Source organism: Girardinichthys multiradiatus, chromosome 15, assembly GCF_021462225.1.
Source record: "Girardinichthys multiradiatus isolate DD_20200921_A chromosome 15, DD_fGirMul_XY1, whole genome shotgun sequence".
Classification (NCBI taxonomy): domain Eukaryota; kingdom Metazoa; phylum Chordata; class Actinopteri; order Cyprinodontiformes; family Goodeidae; genus Girardinichthys; species Girardinichthys multiradiatus.
The window spans coordinates 18,658,067-18,679,098 of record NC_061808.1 but is presented as its reverse complement, the minus strand read 5'-3'; the positions used below and the strand labels follow the sequence as shown (position 1 = coordinate 18,679,098).

General features: G+C 37.7%; 1 long non-coding RNA gene across 1 annotated transcript; it reads right to left on the bottom strand.

Annotated features, from left to right (window-relative positions):
* Nucleotides 1-299: 299 nt before the first annotated feature.
* On the bottom strand, nucleotides 300-1,012 carry LOC124881519. The gene is made up of 2 exons (XR_007041677.1): nucleotides 456-1,012; nucleotides 300-376 (listed from the first exon to the last, which is right to left on the bottom strand). It is a non-coding gene; the product is annotated as an uncharacterized LOC124881519 (long non-coding RNA).
* Nucleotides 1,013-21,032: the final 20,020 nt, after the last annotated feature.

Here is a 21,032-nt window from a genome sequence, read left to right as displayed (position 1 = left end):
CTGTTTAATGTTTTTCTTTTTGTTGTTCTAAAGACCTTCCATCTGCAGACCCTAGCTCTAACTCTAATTCAAATGAGAAAACTACCTTACGCTGAACCTTTTAGACAACGGCACTGAAAAATACAATAGAAGTATAACAAAATTATTTATAATCCAGACAGCGAGATGATTTGTGTGACTATTATCTTTTGTAAATGACAAATATATTTGTAAAGCACCACTCATACATAAGATAAGTCAAAGTATTTTAAATTGTTTAAAGAATGAGTCTAGGGCAGACAACAATAACAGACAGAGTAATGGTTTAACAGGTTTATTGAAAATTAACTATGTTGAGGTTATTCTTCTGGTTTTCTGGCAGGGGTCTGACTGGCCACTGAGGAGGAGAGGTAAGTGATTATTATATTAGCAGAGGATCATGATGGAAATAAAGGGTGAAGGAGACAGTAGCTTACTGTTGGTGATGAACAAGGATTTCCTAGAGGATGTGAGCTATACACACAGAGTCTGAGGTTGACAGGTGGTGGTGTTTGGTGGTTTGATGGTTCTGGATGTAATTTCCATTTTCTTATAGAATGAGGTTTGCAGTGGAGCGGATGGCATCAAAGGGTGTACATGCAGGTGAGCATGAGGTAGTAGCAGAGCACAGAAAGGTAGGTAGTAGCTGAGCAAAGAAACTGACTTTTATCAGGAAGAAGGTCTGAGAAGCTGAGGAGCTGAACAGCGGAGACCAGAAGAGCATTCTTCCTTGAACATGAGGAATGAGGAAGTCGAGCACCAGAGTGAAGGAACTTGAGCACAGGCACGGACTGGATCCTGAAAAGAGGGAAAAACAGACTCAGGGAACCAAAGAGAGTAAAATACATTCGAAATGCTGGCCTGATTACGCTAGAAGAGCTAACAATCTGGCATCTCCCTCTTGGTTTCTGCTCTTCTAAAACTACTCCTGATTAGTCTCAATAAGCTGCAGCTGAAGGACGACACCTGCCAATGACACCCTGTAGAGAGGTGGTGAGAGAGACACACACAAACATGCACACAGCTCTGCGATATGACAAAACAAGAATTGTTTTCCTTTCAAGCATTAAAGAAGCTTCACTTTCTGCACATATCAGGTTTTCTTCCAGCGCTGAGGAACGTAGAAACTAAATGGTGCCTCCCCTTGTTTCTTTGAGCAGGTCACCATGTAGACCTTAGGGGTCTACATGGTGTTATGATCCTCAGGAGTCTTGGTTCTCATTTCTGTTTGATTTCATCATATGCCTGAATATTGTAGTTTATTCCCCTTAGGTTGATTGTTGTCTTTTCCACTTGATTTAATGTTTCTGTGTATCTCTGTTCAGCTGCAGTCAAGTTTATTGGTCTCCGTCAGCTCCATGCTTACCTTCAGCTGCAGCTGCTCCACATTTTCTCCTGATTAACACACAGTTGTGCCATGTCATCTTCACATCTCATCCAACATTTAAGCTGTCAAGTCAAGTTTATTTATATAGCACTTTTCAGCAACAAGGCACACATGGCGCTGTACATAAGGAAAAACATTACAATGATACAGAAAATCAAACACTGAAAAACAAATCTAATGACATTAATAATCCTTGGAAGTTTACTGGTAAGAGCTGGTTCTAAACCAATCTTTCTAATAGAGGTAATTAGCCCATTAGGTCCTCTGTGGTAAGGAAATCAAACTGTGCTAGAAGAAAAATGATAATATTAATCCTTGAGGTCGCTGGTATGAGGCAGTGTGGTCCCATCATTCAAATAGTAACAGTTATGGGCACTCACTAAAGTCTAAGTAGAGAAGCTGGGTCCGAGTATAAAACATTTTTAGTCCAAACTTTTTAAATACTAATAATGTTTGGCTTTCACTGGTATGAAATTGTTGTAATACCATCCTTCTAAGAAATCTAAAAATCTCTGGTCATTGGTGTAAAAACAGCTTTAGTCACATTTTTAAATACTACTAATATTTGGCTTTTGCTGGTAATCCTTCTGAGAAATCTGAAAATCTATGGAAAGTAATGAAATCACACATTTAAGTAAAGTAAGATGGGAGGGAGAAGAAAATCATATTTCAGACTCAATTCTGAGCAGAATAGACTATGAAGAAGTATTAAAAAAAACCTCAGCAGGGGTAAGCAACACATAAGTAAAGATTTAGCAAGGCTACGGTGGAAGCTTAAGGGTGCGAATGTAAGTCTGAGTGTGTTTGCAAGAATTAGACTGTCAACACTGATAGAAGCGCCATTGTCCTTGAGAAGAGAGGTGGAAGTTTTATCAATCAGCCGCATAGTCCTATCAGCACACAACTGGTAGGGGAGTGCTGAGGAAGAGCGTCGTGTTTATATAACATCCAGGAGACATTTTGTCGATAGCCAGTTAGCAGAAGTTGCCTAAGCCACATTGGGGAGCCAGATTTAGAAAAACAATAAATGTTGTGGTTCAGGCAGTTGGGAATTTCCAACCACCTTAAGAGTTTTACTGGTATGTCTCAATCCAAATAGCCAAATTTCTGGTACTTTCCACAGATCTCGAGCGTACAACTTCTCCAAAATTATATCCTTTAACCTCTGAGTCCAACCGCTGCCAGGCTGCGATTCTGTTCAAGAATCGTGTCCAGCTTGCGATTCTGCTCTCTTAACATTTCAGTCTGAGTGTTGATCGCTCTACAGACTCCATCCAACATCGCAGGCAGCTTTGGAAAGCTTTGAACAGCTGCCCACGTTTTGCAAATCACTCGATAAACCAGGTAACCACCAACTCCAAAAAGCAGAAATCTTGTTATCAAAAGTCCAAATATGTACCCATTTTCTATGTCAGCGACCGACAATGTAGTCAGACACACAATCTTCCACTGCTGCCAAGAATCCATTGTGTATCCAAAGAAGAACGTCCCGTCTGGACAAGAGGGTCTCCTTTACCCTGTCCTTCCGTTGAAAAAATTTTATCAATTACAATAAGAGACCAGCTGACCAAATCCATAATTTACAAGTTTGGAGGATATGCAAAGCGAGGTTCTGAGAAAAATACAGACAAAAGCAGAAGCAGGGATCAGCAAGGAGGGAGGGAGAGAGAAAACACGTGTGTCTTCCACCTCTTCTCATTGTTCTCCGCCGGATCTTCCCGTTACACTTTCCGTTGCTATGTCCTTTGTTCCCATCCTTCTCCCCAGTGTTCTGCCTTTGAGTCAGCCATGTTTCTCGTTCTGTTCTCCTTGTGCTTTTCTACGTTTCCTGTCCTCATTTAATAAATATTACTGTATTCATCTAATCCTGTTGTCTGCTTCTGGGTCCTTCTTCACAACCACAACGCATGACACATGGTTCATATATTACCAGCACCTCTGAGATGTCTTTAGGCCCAAGACCATTCAGTGCCTTATTAGGCAATAACATGATTTCAAATTCTATCCTTTTACCAACAGAGGGCTAGTGCATTGACTTAAGGACTGATGTGATTTCATCAATTTTCCTGGAGTTGGTCAAGACTCTGGCAACAGCATTTTGGATGAGCTGCAAAATAATTTGATTTTTCAGAGACCTGTAATGACACCATTACAATAATCTAAGCTACAAAAAAGCATTTATTTGTTTTTCTGTATTCTGTTTTGACAGGAAACCCTTTCTTTTGCCAATGTTTGAAAAAGGTAGTAGACAGATTTGGTCCTATGCTTTACATTATGTAATTGTAAAAAAATTAGGTCTTGAATATATTTGTTTGAGAATGTTGCTTTTTTTTTTTTTATATAAAATTGAAAGAAGTGGAAGAAAATATTGTTTTTCTCATGTTAAACATTCTTTTTCATTTTTGTATATATTTGTTTTTATTTTTGAGAGGGCATTGCCCCCTTGAAGTACCGGGTCTGCATCAAATGCTTCTCAAGAACTCCAGTGCACAACTCTTAAGGAGGTTAAACTATGTCCTTTGTAGATATATAATAACTGTTGTGTGCCACAAAAGAAAAAAAAGTTCTGCCAAGTTGATGTGTCAAGAACAAACTGCAAAAACATCCAAACCAGGACTGCCAAAACAAGAATTATATCATTGTGTTTTTGCAACCCCAGGAGAGAGAACATATTTCTCTGTTTATGTGTAGTATGTATATGCATTAAGCCTCATTGAATCTATCTGAGGATCTCTAACTTTGCAGATTTGGGACCACAACAATGGCACATTTCCTTTACAAACCTGGAGAAAAATCTGACCCATCCATTCATGGATATTTTAGACTCACTAACTGCAGTAGACAATGGTCAAGAGGTGACTCAGAAATTGAAAGTTATGTTCGTCAGCATAGATATTGAGAAATATTTTGCAGTACTCCATAATATAGCTAGAGGGAGCATATACATATTGAACAAAACTGGACGGGGAATGGGGCCTAAAGGAGCCTCATATGTGATCTTTGTTTGCTCGGATTTATAACTTCCAAATGACACAAAGTGTCCCCAGTTCACCAAAGAAGCCAAGTCACTGGACAATCCCACCCACTTTTTCAATCTATTTTTCAGTATTTAGTGATAAACTGTGTCAAACGCAGGACTGAGATCCAGTCACACTGACCCAAAATTTTGAAGTGTCTTGCTCTAAAGACATATGCCATTTTAGAGCCTTCACTGATGCTGTGGTATATAAATCACATATTTTGATAATCTGCCTTTTCATTTATATTTGCCTATACATTTTTAGTTAGATACAGACCTTTAATTACTTATTAATGAGATGTCTAGTTTAGGTTTGATCGTAGACGTTTTCAGGGCAAGAGGAAAATGACCTGAGTGTAGAGAAGTATTTACTGTGTGCAATATTTCAGGTGCAACAAAGCTGAAAAGGATAAGCATTATTGCACAGATCATTTAATACCTTAATGCAGCAGAGTTCTTCACACACAGCAAGTTAAACTATATAAGTCAAATTTTGCATTTGTTTGTGGATTTGCACAGCAATAACTACTCCTGTGTTTTTACGTCATCTCTGAATCTCTCTGCTAAAAAAACCAAATGAGCCAATTCTATTGAATCACTGTCTGCTTTACATTTATCTATGGCTTATTTTTTTGAGATGTGCCGCTGTCTTTTTTCCACAAAACACCCTTCAGTACATCCCCCTAGCGTGTCCTCGGGCCTTCTGCCCTAGGGCTCGTGGGATACGAATACTCCCTGGGGCTGGTGTTTTCATAGCCTGTGAGAGAAGTACTCGAGAGAGAACAGTGGAAAAGCAGCAGCAGTGTTTCTCTGTTTGCTTGATGTCACTATAATGGAAATATGCATAAGTGAGAAAAGGCATAGTGGGCCTTTGGGGCCCAAAAAGTACAAATATTTTAATAACAAACACGCTCAGTGTTTGCCTCCTGTGATGGCACCTGGGTATTATTTCATACTGAGTGCAGTCAGTCAACGGCAGATTTTGTATGCATGAAGATAGAGATGTTTTCTTATTTTACTGGAAGTGAATTTCATGCTGTTAAAAGTTTTTCCTGGCGATATGTCCTTTGGAGAACTGTCATTAATCAAAAGTCAAAGTCACCTCAGATCTCACATTAGAAAAGACCAGTTTAGCTACAGCTGAAATTGCAGCTGACCCCTTTGCCCTGAGCACTTATTCAAAATCAGCAACACAGCCATAGGGGGGTAAAACAACTAAAATGAGTGAGGTTGCAAGAAGCTAGTAGGAGTAGTAGGGAAAAATGCCCAATAAAGTGCTGCCAAGTGGAAATCTCAAGAGCTCTTTAACATTATGCTGGGTGAGTTATAGCTTTGCATGGGCTATAAATGTAAATGACAAGGGGGTTGCATAGCTAATAATAAAGAAAAATGTTAACAAAAGTTGTAAAGTTTATGCCGCTGCAGTAACGTTTGTCTAGTCAAAGCTGATAAAAAGAGAGCTATAAACAATTGAATCTGTTTCTGGTATTTGAAACACTTACCTGAATGTAATCTACAAAGAATTAGAAATAACAGAAACTTTGATCATGAAACAAGCTTGATTGAACTATGTCAGTAACGGCTCAAAAATATTAGATACCAAAAAAATAGTTAAGTCCTTCTAGGACTGACAAAATGTCTTTTTAGTGGCCAATGTCACTAATAAAGAAGGAAAGGGTGTCCCTGTGTATGCATTTTTCTCTCTGATTAATATGTGGTCTTTTCAAAATCATATGATGTCAGCTTGGTTTGCAAGGAACCATGGTTGAAGTAATGCAAAACAATAGTGTAACTCCAAATAAAAAAGCAATATTAGAAATATTTTTTTAATGTACTGGGACCCTCTAATAGACCAGTAAGATGGTACACTGGTTTGGTGTGATCCAGTTGATGAGTGACTACAAGATGAACACTATAAGAAATAATGTGCATGAAAGAGATCTGGTCAGCACATACCAGAAACTCTGGACAACCAGCTTCAGAAACCTCAGGAGAGCAAAACCCAGGAGAATAAAAGGATGTTCTCTACTACATCATCCAAAGTCTGCACTCAGTGGTAGAGTAACAAGATTCAACATATGTTTTTGTTAATTTAAAGAAAGACAATGACTTGATGCAAATTGATGTACATTGGGTTTACCCCTAAGCCTGCTCTTAACCTCCTGTTTTGATCCTAAAAGGATGTGAAACTCCAGTCCTCAGTGACCTAAAACGTTTGATACTACTTTGGGTCAAGGAACCTGAATCAAATGGCTGAAATACCCCCTCAGCATGCAGTCATGCCCCAGATTGTCCTGCTAATGACCTAATTATAGTGATTCAAGTGTGTTGAAAAAGAGACAAAAAAAAGTTAAAAGTTAAAAGTCTAAAAGTTCTAGGACAAACCCCAAGGACTGGAGTTTGAGAGGCCTGCGTTAAACCAAAGTCATGACAGTGTCATTTAAGATGTTCCTCTACATCATGGCACCCTTAAAAAGACAAAGCATCATCAGTTCGCTTTGTCTTTTTTATATAAATAAACAAAATCTATTTTTGCACCTATGCCATGAAAAACGTTTTGGTATACACTGTTTAATTTATGTGCTTGATATTGATATTAATAATAATAATACTGCCAAATGTAATACATCAGGTCAGATTAAGCATTGTAACGGTTGTTGTGAAGATGGAATGTTTTTAACAATAAAAATACTCATACACCTTTGAGATTGCCAAAGCTTTTGTTTGAAGGGGCATACAGCCTCGGCCTCTCCCCTCAGGGCAAAGAGATGATGGGAAAGAGGGAACTGGGAAAATGAAACATCACTAACAGCCATATTAAAGTTAAATGATTGTTGTCATCAAGAATGTCTTATGCAGAAGTGATTGTTTACTTTAGTGGAAAGAGAAAGGACTTGGACTCGAGAGCGCCAGCGACTCTTTCCGGGATTAAACAAAAAAAAATCCAAGGATATATAAAATGTTATGTAACCTAATATCTGCATCTGGCAAAGCAGATGCTATCATCAATGAATGAGCCTCTATATAGCTTGTAGCATTGACAGAATAAAAACGCGTCTGATATTGAGAAATTCATATTGTGGCAGCAAAACATCAGAGTATGGAGAGACAGAAGAAAATACAGAGAACTGCGTACCTGAACAAGTCTGACTCTCTTTGTGGATTTTCATAATGAGCTGTCAGTCATTTCTCACTGCCCAACAACTTTCATCTGCCCTGATTCCTCCCAACCTCCCCCATTTATCACTCCTTTCTCTCTGCTGTGACTCACTCCTCTGATGCCGCGTGTCGTTTATCATGTCGGGTGGAATAGAGTTTCTCCAGCTGTCAATTTAGGAAATGGAGTGACGAGTGGGACCCCGGGGACCCCTCACTAATCTCAAACTGCTGTGTTACAAAATATATATCTGTGGTAGGCAGTTACACATACATTCAGAGGAGCCAGTGAAGACATCAGCTGCCGGTGAGTCTCCCCAAAATGGTAATGGTAAAACATTAAATGTAATGCAGCAAAAAGCAAAATGTTGGTGTTTACCTTTGGCATTGTTGTAAAGTCACAAACATCTTAACTTTTATAACCTCTGGATCTATCTTAGAATAAAGGCTTCAAATACAAAGACTTGGCTTTATTCAAGTGGTCTTTAATAATAAGCCGTAATTAGTGTCATAATTTTAGGAATCGAGTTGACCCACGTGCAGAAAACATTCAGGAGAATCTGAATAATTAACAAGTTTACTTTGAGGAAAGGAGTTGTTTGATCTGAACCGGTCGGAAAAACTTGCAAATGTGGGAAAGAGAACAGAACATGAATAATGGTTTACTTGAAAAACAAAAGCTGATTGATACTGTATCTTACTAGATTCTGGAATGAGAATCGCCAGGAGGAGAGTAAATGCGGGGGACTGGAAGCGGCTTAGGACAACAAAGGTAAGTGCGAAGTTTCCCTTTAATTTCTCAATCCAGGAGGACAAGACTTAGTTCTGCTGTAGCTGTCTCAGATGTAGGACGTGGAGTGTGGTGGATGGTGGACAGGATTCGCTGGAGTAGTCTGTGGTGGAGGTAGCTTGGTAGCGGCCAGCGGATGAATAAATCCGGTTGATCCACGGCTTGGTTGCGAGTTGTATTCCTTCAGGTATCACCGTAACCCCGAAACATGAAGTAAACATGGAATGGTTGGCCGGAGGCAAGTCTGGGTAAGGCCAGGTCGTCTCCGGTATAGTACTGTTGAAGAGGACAAAAAACAGGCTAGATGAGGTCGAATCTAGGACTTAGGTTTTCTATTTGAATACTTGGTTTGAGCACACTCAAGCAATGAGATGCTGGCTGCTTTCTGCTTAAATACTCCAGGGATAATCATCGGGAATGGTGTAAACCTGTCTCCTCACACCACGGTCACCAGCGCCTACTAGGGGCTAAACACAGACAATAACAGCCAGGAAAACAACACACATAACCAGAACCCCGACAATTAGAAGGTTGATCGTATTCTTGGCTTTGCAGCTGAACAAATGTGACCCAACATGCTGAAATTTTGTTTGTAACATAGTGCCTCTCAATGTTTTCTCTGCCTGTCTACACTGGACAAAAAAAATGTTTTTTGATAGGAAGCCATAGAGCAGTGATTCTTAACTGGTCAGGGTTCAGGAGCCACCATCACTCCTTATTGACAAGCCGTGAACCAAGTCAAGGACATTTTTCAATCAGTGTTTTAAATTCAGTCACTTATTCAGTCATTAATTACAAGACATAATATTCAGTGCAATCAGAAAAATCTGCAATTGTTGTAATGGAAAACACAAACTAAGAAAGTGGAACTGCTGAAAAGGATTTTTTTTAACTCAATTATGTAGCTTTAGCTGCAAATTCTCTCATTAAAACTTTATCCAACCCTAGAGTATAAAAAATTATTTTAGTAGCAGTTTTTATTAACAAACTGGAAAAATAATCTTTTATTGTTCTTGTGTGTTCACATGAAATTTCATTAGACAGCTCTCTGCCTTGAATAAATTAATAAGGAAGAAGTCCAGTTTAAAAGCACTTAGGTTTTCAAAACTAAGTTGTTTTTTTTCTAGAAACTTATCAGTAGCTGATGACTTAAAAATATTTTGCTTTGAAAAAAACTTAAGTTCAAGCAATAAGTTCAACCTTTGGTGTAACACTAAGACCATAAACCTAAATTTGCAGGAATTAGTAGGAGAACTCATGATTTTGTTTTTGCTCCTGAAATTAACTCTGAGGTCAGGCTCAATGTCCAGTCTGTTTCTGTGCTTTGTCTTCAGCTGAACCAGTACTGAGACGCTACACTCAAACACTCAATGCAATTGCATTGTTAGTGTCCTCGAATGGGAGTCAAAGGCACCAACAAATGGTGAAGGGAGATGGGTTTCTGTAGTTACACGCATGAAAGACATATTAAAGACAAAATATGGAAAATTCAAGGACATCCAGTAATACAAAACAAGGCCAAATTTTAGGTCATTTGTAACAACACAGATAAATTATGCAAAAATGAAGTTTGAACAACACAAAACAATGTCCAGGGACCGTGAATATATTTTACAAAAACATTTGTCAAAAATGATCAAAGTGTCATATTTCTCAGCATATTCAACCTGATAATTTCAATTAAAGAGTCTGGAAATTCACCACTTTTGTAATAAACAGTTAGGTCCTTATCTTATTAAACATTTTACATTCTGCTGTGTTTTCTTAAACAAGCATTTCTGAGATTAAATCACACCTGCTCACACCATTTATACCCTGCTGACCACTGAAGACATGAGGAAACAATGAGAGTTGCATGGTGCATTGCATCTTGACGCCTCTCAGAAACTGCGCTGTGGCAAAGGTTCTTCTATTGACCGGCCACTTGTAATCACCCTTGTGGTTTAAAGGGTCGAGGGGTCAGAGGTTACAGGAGATAAGGACACTGGGGACCGTCACAAAACATGCACCACACTTTAGTCCTCATTTTTCATGCCAGAGCTTGATACCACACATTCATCTTAGTTAGCAGGTTATTTTCCGTCAATGGTCATCTTACACTGTAATGCTTCCTTGTGACCAAATTCTCCGAAGCTAGTTGGAAATGTTTATTTTTACTTCTGTTTAGTTTGGAGTATGATGGTATATTGGTGTGTGGTAAAATGTCAGTTATTAGATTTAGTAGATAAATTTATCTCCTCCACTTTGAGAATAAATTACCTTTAGGTAGAAGTCAAAGCATACTTCTTCAGACCGGGTGGTAACAGTAACTGCTCACCCTCATCCACATCAGTGTTGGGATTTTTCTAACTCACCAACGTAGAAAGGCGCAATCAAATATCCAACGTAACAAATAAGATTTCCCTACATTAGGAAAACATGTAATCACATTTTCCACGTTGTTTCCCTATGTGCTGTGTCCTGTTGAAACTGGAGCCGGAGGGGAACCGTCAGGTCACAGTGCAGGCCTCCATGCCGTTAGCTCTGCATACAGAGACGTTTGCTCATGCTGATACATCTCATTTAATGCATCTGCAAACAACATTACAGGTGGAAAAGCTTTAGGAGATCTCTCGCAAATATTAATCCAATTTGTGTTAAAGTCCAATCCTGGTGTGTTTTCCACAGCACTCATGAAATGAAATGCAACACAAACATTTCCAAGGACTTCAGCAGACATGTCCTCACTAAACAGATATGAGAAAAAAAAAATCTTGATTGTAAAAAATGGGATTTTATTAAATTATACGTGTAAACTAAATATGCAGAAACATTCAGAATGCAATTTGGGAAGAATAGCCTCTAACATTAACCACACCTTTACCTGTCATTGTTAGTATAATTATTTTTTTAATTACTACATTTTACAAGGTCGATTTTAACTTTAAATGACGGTTTTAAATCTCAGGCAGTAACAAAGAATGGTAATAATCTCAAGAAATTCAGCACCACCATGCTTTTGCTATATAATGCTCACATCAGAGAGTTTATTCATCATATTAGTTTCAAAGGGATGTTTTGCAATAACAAGACGTGTGTAAAAAGTAATCCATGAAAAAAGGCACATTCCTCCTCAGAGTAGGGTTTGTTTTATGAACACTGTGAAATGACACTAAAAAACCTAAATTAAACTCCGAGGGCTGAAATTAAAAAAGGAAAAATTTACAGGCAATGGACACTATATATGTTCCAGAAAATATTCATATATATTTAATAATTCCAGGTAGTTAAATACTACTCTCTTATGGGCACTTTCAAATATTTATTCTAAACTGAAACAGAAATTACATTCATTTGAAATATTTAAGGATATTTAGTAAAGTAATAAGTAATATGATTGTTGATAAGGTGCTGAATCTCTGAGTCCAAATTTCCAACAGGAGACATAAAGGCAGAGGTGGAAAGAGTACTGAAAATTTGTACTCAAGTAAAAGTACTGTTACACTGCTTAAATTGTATTCAATTACGAGTAAAAGTAATGGTGTTAAAAAAGTACTTAAGTGAAAGCATAAAGTACTCTTCTCAAAAACTACTCAGAGAACTAATTACTTTTTAACTGTTGGATGTTTTATTGCATCGTCAATAGCAGGCCTTTGGTTCAATTCACTTGTATTTATTTACGTTCAAAGCACATTTCTCAGATGAACAAGGTATAGAAAAATTGCACAAAGGAAATTGTTTTGTAAAGAAATGTAGACATAAAGCAGAAATTTTGAACCTGCATAGAACAGTTTAAACGTTTCCAAATACACTGCGAACAACGGGCAGGTAAGTTTCATACTAGTTGAGACATACCAGCCTTTCTTTGACATTTCACTTTCTGAACCTTTTGTTCAGTTTCAGCAAGAGCTGGTTTTCTAAGTTTACAGAGTCTATCCGGCTTCGTTTGGCTGTGAAGAATAGACCAGCACAGCTAAAAAGCCGTTCACATGCAGCAGAGGCAGGCAGGGTTGTGTTCTGCTTGAGAGAGAGCTTTTTAATGGCTGTGAAGGAGTGCAGCAGCTCCATGGTGTCTGTGGCACAAGCAAGATAACCATCAAGCTCAACTGGACTTTGAAGCCTTTTGCAGATTGGTCTGGAGAAGAAATCATCTTCATCAGATGACTCTTTTTGCTGATCTGAACTCTCATGCTCCGTCGTTTCAAGATGTTGTTTGATGTATGTCAAGGCTGTAATTACAAGTACATAGCACAGTTTTGTTATTTTAATTTCAGTGAATAATACTGAACACAAAAACTTAAATCAGCTAATTCTCAAAAATAATTATTTGGTAGTAAGGACAGACCATCAATAACTGACAACCTACAGTTGTGCTTAAAACTTTAGATCCCCTCCCATTAAAGAAAAGGCTTAAGTCGCAATAGTAATTCAAATGACAAGAAACTGAAAAAAGTAATAAATGAAATTTTGCTAAATTATAATTTAGTAAAATAAAATATTGATTTTTAATTTTTGTTTTAAAAAAAAACTTTTAAAAAAACAAACTAACAAAACTCTCCCAGACAAATTAGAGCACCTTGCTCATGAGCAGTGGACCTACATACCTGTAAACAGGTGCAGAAGTCTGATTGGATGTTACAGAAAACACCTGATTGCAGTGATTGCCTCAAAGTGTTGCTCAATAGCATTTTAGTTCAGGAGCCCCATCATGTTTGCTTGTTTTATTTCTTTTTTTTAGATTTCTGTTGAACCACAATACAAAATCAATGTCATGATTTTTATCAAATTTCTATTTATTACGACTTTTGTCATTTCAACTTATTTCAGTAACAGCTGATTTTTCCCTTCTTTAATGGGAGGGCATGTAAACTTTCAAGCACAACTGTATTAGGTGAACCATGACTGAGATGTTATAAAGTATACTCACTTATACATGTGTTCAAACACAACAATACACAAAAACGCCTGGCCTTACCAGCCTCTATAAAATATGCTCTGTCAATCCAGAAAGTCTTGAACTTGGGTAAGAGGACTGCAGCTGCAGCCAACTCTGGATCCTTCATCATCGGTCCAAATCGCTTTTGAATGCCATTTTGCAGGGCTCTGATAAGTGGCACGCATGTCTTGCTTGATGTCTCTAGCCTGCCAAGTTTGGTCAGTAGTTGTTTGACTACTGGTAGCAGCCATCCCATAAAGGCAGAAAACTCAGACTGGAGGATGTTTGAAGCTTTCACCAGTGGCTTCGTGGTGGTACAGTACTCCCTTAAGAATGCAACTTCTGCAGGACTCAACCTCTAAGATACAACAACAACAAAGTCCACTATGACTATAAATATGGCAGAAACAGCACCACATTTGACATTGTTTTGTTTGGCAGACCTATTTGCTGAATAAAGACAGGTGGACTTGAGCCTTGTTTTATTATTATTTCTTTAAATTATTTGTGCTCATTAATTAATGTTTCACATTACTAATGTGATGCTAAAATTGTAAAAAAAAAATATAAACTCTGAATAATGTTTTGTGTTCTTATTAATTATTAAGAGACTGTTCATGTTTTCAACTGTCCATTAAGGAAAATGCACAGAATTTGCAACCAAATTGGTAGGTGTCCAATTTTACTCACATTTTCACTTTGAACTCCTCACAAATGCTCCTGATGGCATCTTCCTCCTTCTCATCAATAATGCGTATTATCCTTTCAATGGCAAGGTAGGTTGAATTCCACCGTGTTGCATTGGGACGAATGATCTGTAGCTCACACTTGTCCTCTACCACTTCATTTGCCAAATGAGACCAGCCAGTTTTGTTCCAAATGGCCTGGTTTTTTGCAAAGGTTGCACGGGAGAGCCTCTTGTAGGTGTCATTCATGCTCTCTGCCAGGGCAGCATCGGTTGTTGCCACAAGGTTAAGCAGGTGACATGCACATCGCTGATGAGGGGGGAGTTGATATTCTAAACCAGTCTTTATCAAGGACTGCACTTGAATCATGGTTGTCAATATGGTCAATCAGGTCAAGAGTATCTGGGTCAGCTTCTTCTTCATCTTCTTCTGCATCATTTTGTGCCCCAAACATGTGGAAGGCATTGACAAAGTTGGATCCACTGTCAGTTGTGGTTCTTACAACTTTGCCTCTAATCTTGTATTGGCAATGGACATCATCAAGAGCACTGGCAAGCATATCAAATGTGTGAGACCCTCTTAATCTTTTGCATGCTAGTGCTGCAGATCTTCTTTCCAGGGACTCTTCCTCTATCCAATGGCATGTGACTCCAAGGAAACTTTTCCGATGAGCTGACCAACAATCAATAGTGGTAGCCACAAATTTCACTTTATCCAGTGCTGCAACCAACGTCTTCTTCATGTGATCAGCAGCTTCACAGATTCTGGCACGGACAGTAGGTCTGGAGATGACTTTGGCTGGAGGCTGTAATGTGGTAACCAATTTTGTGAAAGCAAGCTGTTCTACCACTGAAAATGGCTGTAGACCCTCACAAATGAAATTGATGACAAGCTTGTCAACAGTTGCTTGTGGAACACGTTTGTTTGCAGCTCTCAACATCAGGTCTGGTAATTTGGCTTGTTTATTTTCTGAGAACTTGTTTTGTGTGGCTGTTGAGATGTTGCTGCCACAGTGATGTACTGCTCCATCTTCGATGGATGTTTCCTCTGCAGAGATGAATATGATCACTCATCAGGTTCAAACATTACTTCATCACATTAATGTGATTAATACCAAAGGAAAACACATATTTAAAAAAACTCATTTAACCAGAGTAACAATTTGAGCTAATCTTTGTTTGTTTAGCATTGTATAAAAGACTGGTAAATTTCGGTAAATTTAAGTACTAAACAACTAAAGATTCAATTTATAATGTATTAAATAAGGCTTTCACGAACACACGTTTCGCTAGTTCGGTCATCAGGTTAACCAATGGCAGCCACAATATCTGCAGACTTATCTTGGCCAAACTAATAGCCTTAACACACAAAAAAGGAGGGCAATATCATATAAGTACAGTTGTAAAACATCTTACCGAAATGTGCTTTTTTAGATTAGACGCTGAAGTTTTATAAGCTGATATGATCGTAGCAGTCAAACAAAGTTTGCACTGCATCTGGACGCTGTCTCCTTTTTTCCCTCTGTACATGAAACATTCCTCCAGGTATGGCCACGGGTTCTCGGACTCGTCCTCCATCTTTTCTTCATCATTTTCACTGTTTACAGTGTTGTCTTCTGTCTCCATTTTTGCCGTCCTTGCACCGCTTCTTTGCTCCGCTCTTGTCTGTCACCTCCAGAAACCTGTACCTGTAGCTGCAGCGGAGTTTTTTTCTTTGTTTTTTTCTTGCAGCAGCGGAGTTGACTTATAGCTACAAAGATGGGGATGAAAAGCAGGTGGCCGGGAGGTGCAAATTATGGGCGTACTCAGTAGCAATTTATGATTTTAAAAGTAGCGAAGTAGATTACATGGTATAAATTGTACTCAAGTATGAGTAAAATTAAACACTTTGAAAAAATACTCTTAAAAGTACAAGTACCCAAAAAATCTACTTAATTACAGTAACGTGAGTATTTGTAATCCGTTACTTCCACCTAAAGGAAAACGGTGATTTAATTTCCTGTAGGTCTCATCTCTTGCTATTTTTGCTTTAGCTGTCGCCTAGTTTGTTATTGCATCAGCTGCCACTTCAGTGGGGCGCCCTAACGTTGCCATTGACCCAAGGATAAACACTGCAGTAGTAGGGAGCCCATGGTTCCAACAAAACTGTGATTTGTGTTTTCTTTGACAACATTTACTGATTCCTTTTCAACCATAACTTTTTCAGCATATGTTAAAAACAGAATCAGAACCAACTGGGACAGGTGTGGGGGAAAAAAACCAATAAAATAGCTACTGTTGTTGTGGTTTCAAACACAAAAGTCATAGAGGGCATGTTCAAAATAGGCCATAATGACACTAAACCTCTGCCAAGGCTACATTGACACACCAAAGATTCAGTTTAAAATTGCAGTTTGGAAAGTTGTTTTTTAAAATCCTAATTGGACCCAAAACAACTTCTCCTAACGAAAGTGCAGGGAGTGATACTAAGCATGCTGGAGGAAAAACAAAACCAAACTTCTCAAGAGCTTCATACAAAAATGAGACAAACAGAGCAAAGTGTTCATTGCAACCAAAACAGTTATTGCAAAAAGATATGGAAAGATTGATTCGTAGTTGGTTCTGACTTTGCTGGGTTTGGATCTGTGGTTCTGTTTTTCTTTAGCCCCTTTCAAATCATCCTGCAATATATACTGAATGAATGGATAATTCAAAATCAAGTTAAAGTTATGTTTTCTTTTTTTCTTTTTCTGTACTATTTCTTCAATGCCAGTCTAACTATCAAATGATTTACACCATCCAGTCACCATCACTGCCTGCTCTCAGCATTGTCCTCCCTGGTCACGTTCAATTAGCCATCCCCTAAACACTTTTTCTCATCAGACTACCCATAATCTACCCATTGCATCTTGATTTAGTGAATAAATCACACTGGGCGTGTTTTTCTTTTTTTTTCCCAGACTCTTCCTGTCCTCCAGTTCTCTTTAACTCTGTCCAGAGTTTCTACGGTGACAGTCTCCGCCTGGGCTCCTCATTGGACGTGGCAGCTGGCAATTTGCATGCCAGACTATTTCTCTTCATCATTGGGCCTCTTTCTCGCGCTCTCTTTCAGCGTGCCACGCTCTCTCCTTCCCTATGCTTGAAGAATAGAGAATAACTCAGCAACCGACGGCAGACAGCATGCACGTCCTTGTCCTACAAGGTTACGAATCCATTTCATCTGTGCAAGAGGAGAGTGAATTAAAATAAATGATGGCCAGACATTTATTGCATTCTGGGGGTGAAGGAGGGATTGGGGAGGAGAGAGGCGAAGTTGTGGAGCAATACTTGTGGCTCATACTGAGCCAGGCTGGCCAAAACTTTGATATTGGAGTGAGACCCAACGGTGGATCAGAGAATTATTCACCTCTGACAAAATTTGCGGTTTGAACAGTCAATGACTGTTCAGACCTGATTTTACCATAAACTCAAACATCAAAATAAATCAGAGTACAGTCATATCCAATAAATTAGAATAAATGTTCCAATGAGGATTGTTTTTTTAAGATAAAATTTGAAAACAAATCTGAAGCAGAAGAAGCAGGTATAAAACATACCTTTCAAAAAGCCCACAATTCTGTATTAAAAAAGATTTTTAGTTGGTTTGATATGTTAATTTTCTAACCTTAAATGTTGTGTTTCATTAGGCTATAACAGAAATAAAGGCTTAAAACAAAAGTTAGTGTGCAGTTAATTTATATGATGGGTTTTGCTTAATTAGCCAAGCTACTGAAATAAATAAACTTTTCAACTATATTCCAATTTACTGAATAGGTCTGTAGGTATTTTGAGAGATCACATCTCAGTTATTGAGCAGTTAGAAATCAGCTAAATCTATTCAGAAATCTAAACCATGCTATTATTTACACATTTACTGTTAATGCTTGCGAAATGGAGGACCCCGGAATGCAGACTAGCAGGCAGCATGACGGTCAGTGAAAAAGGCTTTAATTAACAAAAAACTCACTCATAAGAAGAGGCAGAAACAAAACAATAAACAGGCAGGCAAGACAGGCCTGGCATGATCCAAAAAAATTGACGTGAGCATGATCGAGACAACTAGACATGAGCATGATCCAGAAAATGTTTCTGTGACGAATAAACAGAACAAGTGTGTATATATGGAGTGTTGACCAGGTGAAGCAAGACAGATTAACTAGGTGCAGGTGAACCGAATAAAGTTGATTAACAGACAGAAGACAACGTGACAGGAGCAAAGCAGAACTTCAACGACACAAACTAATAGAAATATAACAAGAAAAACATGAAACTAAAACATAACCAGATCCAAAAACCTAACTTGACAAAACATGAACAAGAAAAAGCTAAAGCATGACCAGGAAAATAATAAACAGAAACATGATTCAAAAACTGTGAGAAACATATAAGAAAAAGCCAGAAACCAAACAACCCCAAATCATAACATTTACACTTCTTTACTTTATAGACATTTCCAATTGTTCCAAATATTATTTTTATTTCTGTTTAATTAATTTATAATTCATAGCTACAACTATTATTGTTGCCATTTCAAACTTTTTTCTTACTTTTTCTAGTATAGAGAGGAACCACATGCCATGTGATGCTTTGTGCCAATGTGTGTCATATTTGGGTGGTTTTTGTTTGGTGCGATGATTTGAAGAGAAAATTTCCATTGGTGAATAATCTTTACCAGCTGTGGGTCATACAGTAAAGCCCAGAAGTATTCATTTCCCTGGCAAATTTGGTTTAAAGTTATTTTCATTCAACCAAGAAGTTTGTTTATGACAGGAAATATAACAGGCTTCTATGAACTGATAACAAAGCAAAATAAAAGAATGTCAATTTTGAAAAAAATCTATTTTTACTATATTTTATAAAAAGTGTTATATGAAATCTTCAGAAATAATATACACTGACATTAAATTACAGGTAAGATTGAGGATTGTCATGATTATGTATCTCTATATAGTATAATTAAAGTGCTCTGTTAGCAGAAAGCTCTGAGATCAACAGGAAAGCTTTGGAGCTTATTTACTTAAAAAATAATCATAAGGTTTTTTCTTTAAAATAGAGTCTTTTAAAAAATTGGTGCAATTTCAGTTTTTTTTTTTTAAACCAGAAATGCACAAAGACAACAACCTTTGGAAACACAGCTGTTGGTTTATAGACACATCCGATGAGTACAGTAGTTGTTCCTTTGCTATGAGTACACAAAGGGAAGGAGGATTGAAGATGTGTTTATACTGCTGGACAGATTCTTAGTTTGTCTTGTTTTCATCTTTTTCATTTTCCAAGAAACACAATAAGATTATAGTCATATGTTAATGACTCATTTTACTGTGAAACTAATACTTGATTGACGTGGAGTGAATTTGGGGTAAAAGTTGCAATTATAATTCACTGTAAATAACTGTTACATTACTGATTTAATTTAACATTCACAAGAAGAATGTTAGATCTTAGGTGAGTTAAGAAAAATAGTGTTTTATACAATTATTTAGTTTTTAGTTTTTCAAATACCTTTAGCCTAAACATTTTGTAGAGCAGTGGAGCTGTAATTGGCATCAAGTAAAATTTGTCTGGTTGCATTTGTGACCTCAGTTTCTCTACTTGGAGTCTGGGTCCCAAAGACTGTTACATTTCCCGAGTCTAACCCTGAAAGACGACATTTACTATGAATTTTAGTCAAGTGTTTTTTTTTCCTCTGTGTTTTTTGTCATTAGGAAAAAATTCAAGATTAAATCCATCCAATTTCCAACTGATATCACATTAAAACAGCTGCCTACGTTTTCATAAAATGAATTTTGCATTTCCTACATTTCTTTTTTTATCACAAAATCTTTTTTGTAGGAAAATTGAATTCTATGATAAATGATGGAAATAGTGTTTGGAGAAAAATGCTTGCATAGCTCTAAACTGCACCAAGGTTTAGTCTGCAAGTTCCAAAAATACCTCCTTAGACCAAAATGATCCCTTGCAATGTGACTTTTTCCCCGTCCTCTGGACCAAAAGCTATTGATATGTCTGCCTCTCGACACTGCCCCGTCTCTCTCCGGACACGGAGGCTGAATGCTGACTGCTGCTTGCTGCACAACTTTCCTGGACCTCCTCCAGGACACTCTATTGTAATACAGTTATTTTTAGACAAGCCGACACAAATAAATATTTATAGTTGTTCGCAGGTCAGAGGTCTCAGTGCAGCGCTTACTGGTCGGCAGTGAATAAACTACAGTATTTAACTATGTAAGCATAAATATGGGTTCGATAAAGCGCTGCAGGAATAAACTGCTCTGACCTAAGATATTTCAGGTCTGGCACGTGCCCAAAGTGACCCAATAAATTATATTTTTGTGGACAAATTAATGTTTGGGCAACAATGCTGTGAAAATGTATTTGCCCAGTTACAGATTTCCTCGGTTATATCTTTTTGTCACACTTGAAAACCACAGATCATCAAACAGATTTTAATACAGACAAATACAGTTTTCAAATGTTGTGTATTAGGATAAATAAGCTCCAAACCAACCTGGTTCTATGTGAACAATGAGTGAAAAAAACATGTGATTTATCAAATTGTTTTATTTTATTTCACTATCCAAACTCAGACCTGATATTACTGCCAGATTGGCAGGATCAAGAAATCGCGTACACAGAACCTGGCAACACGAATAACACTAAACTAGCTTAAAAAGCAACATGTAATGCCTGAATCAAAGACAGGAACAGATGAGAAACAAAATTATTAACATCTATTAGCTTTGAAAGGGAAGGTAGAAAACCACAGTGAGAACCAACATCCACAAATAGAGATGACTTGGAACAACGGTAACCCAGTTGACCAGCCAGCCAAAACTTCTCAGAGAGTGCATAAAAGACTCATGCAGGAGGTCACTCTTCCCCACTATAGTGTTGTGTCACTATATATAAATAAATTAACAACGCTAATATATATTTAAAACAAAGATGCCAATTGGTGTTTGGAGTTGCCAGGGGTTTTTCATATAAAAATAGTCAAGTCAACCTTCTCTTTCTCCTAAAGTCCACTGTTGTATGAAACACAGC